We start from the raw sequence: 4,290 nt of genomic DNA, 5'->3' as shown, positions 1-4,290 counted from the left end.
GAAATGCCCGTGGGGGTGGGGGCAAAAAAGCTATAGGTATATTACTACTGTCCAGTCATCCAGTTTATGATACATTAGCAGACAATCCAGAGGCTTAAAACTCGTTGAGAGGTTTTTTTCTAAAACCACATTATGAGATCACTAGCATAAGCTTTTTAAATTTGTTCTCAATTTTAATCTACTTTTCTAGCATGCTTTATGTGAAGCAACTCGCAAGAACAAACAGAAATTGATCTAAGTGAGGTTCACAAACTGTCCATTTCACTTTCGCTTGTTAACAGATCGAGAAAGGTCGACGTAACGTGGTTACTATAAAAATTTGCCATCCAGTCTTGGAAATTTAATGACTGGGTTAACTGAGCTTGTGCAGTACAAGGATGCTAGTGAACCAGTGTTGGCCACACCCCGTCTACTACTGATATCAAGACCTTTTCACTGCATCTTTCAGCCAGATGCTTCGTGTAACAACTGAGTAGCGTAGACTATTGAACAGCTGTATATCATTTTAAAGTGTTGAGGCTTCTCCCAGATATTGCGAGTGGTTTATCTCATAAAGATTTTACAAGGCTCCACATGGCTGCTGGAAGATAACAGAGTCTTTCCAGATGATCCCAAAATCTAGGAACAAATCTGAAAACTGTGGTGGAGGTTTAAGGGAGTTGGATAAGTTGGGGAAAAACGTCATATATTGCATGCCCTTCTTGCCTTCATAAGGCAGTTCGATAGAGATGACAACAACTGGGCAAAGAGAAAGGTCTCATCAGAAATTTCTGGGATGTCTTTTCTACATTTTTCTTTAATATACAAAGAATGGGATCTGCTAGCATATTCCCAATAGAGCTGCCAGAACATAAAAGCTCAGAAGAAACCAGCACATGAGTACAAATAAAGTGAGCAGTAAAGAATCATACTGGAATTTCCAGTAGAACCAGGCAACAAGTTCACCATCAAGAAAACTACACTCTGTCCCTTGAGAGTTCTTCTTCCTCTCCTCTCCACTTCCTGTTGGTTTGACCTCAGCTGTTTCCCATGACCACATTTCTCTGGGGCGCTGTCACAGCATGCATTTTTACTATAGCATATAAATAGTCTCCCTTGCTGTATGATCTAAAGAGGCCAGGCTATTTGATAGATACTTACCGAATACCAAAGCAGCTATGGCAAACAACAAATTCAAAGGCCAGAGAAGCCAAGACAGCATTAGAGGACAATTTCCCTTTCCCCCCCAGCCACTGTCTAAAGCCTGTATTGGCTGCCTTTTATACTCCAAGGGCATCCATTTTGCCAATCACATTAGACTGACACAATCCAACCAATTGAATTAAGCTGCAAAAATAACATCAGCATCATCACCAAGGCAATTCCAGCTCCTGTTACTCAGCATCGCAGCAAAGTGTTTGATTATTTTAAATGAAGGGCACTGGGCAGAGAGAAGATGCTTTCCCCTCACATAGAACAAAAGGCCAACATTCCAGGTGACAGGTAAGGTTTCTTCACGTTTGTCTGCTGAAACGCATCCACCAATTTCAGCTCACTTTGCACATTTTTCAAATGTCATACTCTTTATGCTACTATGCTATTAGCTGGAAAAATGCAAAAACAACTGGGGGAATTTTAGTTTTTTTTAAAAAGGGTGGGGCCACTTATAGAAGCAATACATAGCAAGAGACATAATCATAATAATGAGGTATTAAAACAAACTTTTGCTATTATAAAAAGGAAAAGAAAACCTTATTTTTTATATTGTTTCTATATGGTGTGCTATTTGTAAAACACCTACCCTTAGTTATGGTAATGCGTTACTGGAAGACAAACAGTTGGACCCAGGCAGCTCCCATCTTTCAGTATTTATTGTAAACTCAAACATGCAGTCATTTGCAACTGGAAATTATCACAGATGGCAGATCCAGCCATCTAACAGAACTGATTCCCCCATTTCAAATTACACACCACGCATGCATCTTTTCATTACTGATCTCAGCTGCTTGCCAGCATTGCTTTGCATCACTGCAGCTCAATGCAGGATACATTTGCAATACTTGGGCTTTGCAGGGCTTACCTGGCATAAATGTCTGCAGCACATCAAAAACCAAGTAGAAAAACCATACATCTATAATGTGAGCACCATAAACACCAATTTACTCGCTTTGAATGTGTTCACTGAAACTTGAACTGTGCACTGAAATGCAGGCAACATTATAGTTAGTCAAAAAACTCCCCGACCTCTTCAGAGGTGTGAAAATAAATATGTGAATGATGTGGAATATCATTTTCTCCCTGTGGTCGGGTGCTCGCCTTAAGAACAAGTCTGAAGCCGCCTTCAAAACATGTTTATCTGTAGGTTACAGTAACTATAGAAGCAGAAGAAATATAACAGATGAGGAGAAGTCAATGAGTTACCATAGTAGGACAAAATCAAAAAAGCTTTCTTGTTGCTTGTTCTCCTCTTAGTCTGCAAAAATACTTTTGAGTCTCTCCCCTTTCACTTTATTTTCTTTTAGAAAAACTTCTTGTTTTCCATCTACTTCCCCTCTCTTCATTTTCTTTCATCATCTGTGTTTTCCTCATCCTCCTCACGTCATGTTTGTGCATCCTTTTCATTTCCAGCTGTCCTCCCTACCATCATCTATGCATTTCTATCCATTTGCTCTACAGTCCCGTCTCAAAGAAACAGAATTAAATCTGCTTGGCAGCTGCCAGGATTTTGTGAACGCGTATATGTGTGCCGACGCTAAACCACTGCCCAAGGGGATATGTGAATTTAACAACGTCATCAAGTTATCACACACACCTGCATATCGAGCAAGGCCAGGCTTGCAGCTAAGTAGCCACACAACAGCAAACATCTTATTTGTACGAAACGCTGAAAGACTTTCACCGTCCTCCTGGTCCAAAGAGAGAAGTTACTATCACACTGCACCACAATACCAGCAACTTTCATTTGGTTTGGATTTTTGCCTCCAAAAGTTACATTTCATTCAAAGTTTTCATTCTCTTCTCCCAAGATGATTTCAGCGTTTTATGGGATGCAAATTTACACTGATTTATTAGAGTATTTAAATACAAGCATCTTTACAACCCTCAAGGAAAAGAGGAAAATACTTAGTGTAATTTAAGCCCATAAAAGTACACAATTTCCAGTAAAGGATCACCTACACTGCACTCTTTCCCTCAAAGACAATACTTATAACAGCTTGACTGACAACAATTGATATGTGATTTAAATTAATATCATAAAGAGTTGTTTCACGCTTAAAGGTGTGTGTTGGGTTTAATTTTACACCCCTGGTTGAATCTCTGAAATGCTTTCATGAGCTCTGAGCCAACAGATTTCTAGCCTATAAAACATGACTGCAGATATGTACCCAGGATAATTTACAGCTAGTTATTACTTGTGTGGAATTTAGCAGTTCTGCAGTTTCATCTTTCTTGCTAAATACAGCAAAATGTCCTCAGCATGTTATTAAAAAAACAAAACCATCCAGTGTTTGAGGGATATTTGTGAGGAAGTTTTTATGCCATGTAACTTGAATGTGTCCTGCAATAATTGTAACTTAATAGTTACATTAAAAAGCCAATTTAGAAAAACAGTAAAAGAAGTTAAAGAAGTGAGTGCAAAACAGTTCTGCTTCACTTTCACCTCCAAGCACACAAAGTCTTAACTCCTAGCAGTTCAAACATGCACACTAGTTCAGTGCAGCGATTAGAAGGGATTTAAATGGTTAAGACTCTCCGGAGCTTTACCGTATTTCTCTCGCTTTTTTGCAACAAATAATCCTAAAGGTAAAAGTGCCCATACACCAGTCTTACCTTGAGAGAGTTGCAGAGCGACACAGACGGGCTGCTGCCTGCAGCCTGCACATCTGCTGGGGATGTAATGCAAAGCTGATAGGAGACCCCCACTGCCAGAGTACTGATTACAGCACCCTGGTTTTGGGACGGTGTAGTCTTAGCGGGCAGATGGTATCATCCATTTCAGTTACTACAGTCAGAGAAAAGCCCCGACCCCGGAGTATCTGTCAGGACCGCAGCAGACAACGAAAAATTGAACTACAGTACGCGTCTTCGTTTTATTTCTCTAGTGCCAATTAAAAGGCATGTAAAAGTGGCGCTTCGTTGGCTACCTTACAGTTACCTTCTGATGCTGTGGCAGGACCAGGCGGGGCAAATGCAAATCAAGGTGGTGCTAATTGGCTGGAAAAGCCCTCCGGCAGCACTGTCTTTGGAGGGTGGAGGAGCAGGACTTAAAGGGTGTCCTGCTCTGTCAGAAAAGGTACCCGTGTGCGTGTT

At 40.5% G+C, this 4,290-nt stretch overlaps 1 protein-coding gene across 1 annotated transcript in view; it reads right to left on the bottom strand.

Moving 5' to 3' along the window:
• bcar3 (BCAR3 adaptor protein, NSP family member) overlaps positions 1-4,290 on the bottom strand; it is a 79,784-nt gene extending 75,494 nt beyond the window's left edge. Inside the window, exons 1-2 of the mRNA XM_076875674.1 lie at positions 4,136-4,290; positions 3,811-4,016 (exon numbers count right to left, since the gene is read on the bottom strand). The gene's annotated coding sequence lies outside the window, so the exon portion shown is untranslated. The remainder of the gene's footprint in view (positions 1-3,810; positions 4,017-4,135) is intronic.

The sequence above is a fragment of the Maylandia zebra genome, linkage group LG17, assembly GCF_041146795.1.
Source record: "Maylandia zebra isolate NMK-2024a linkage group LG17, Mzebra_GT3a, whole genome shotgun sequence".
Lineage (NCBI taxonomy): Eukaryota > Metazoa > Chordata > Actinopteri > Cichliformes > Cichlidae > Maylandia > Maylandia zebra.
Note: the sequence above shows the minus strand (reverse complement) of the source record. Positions and strands in the feature narration are given on the sequence as shown.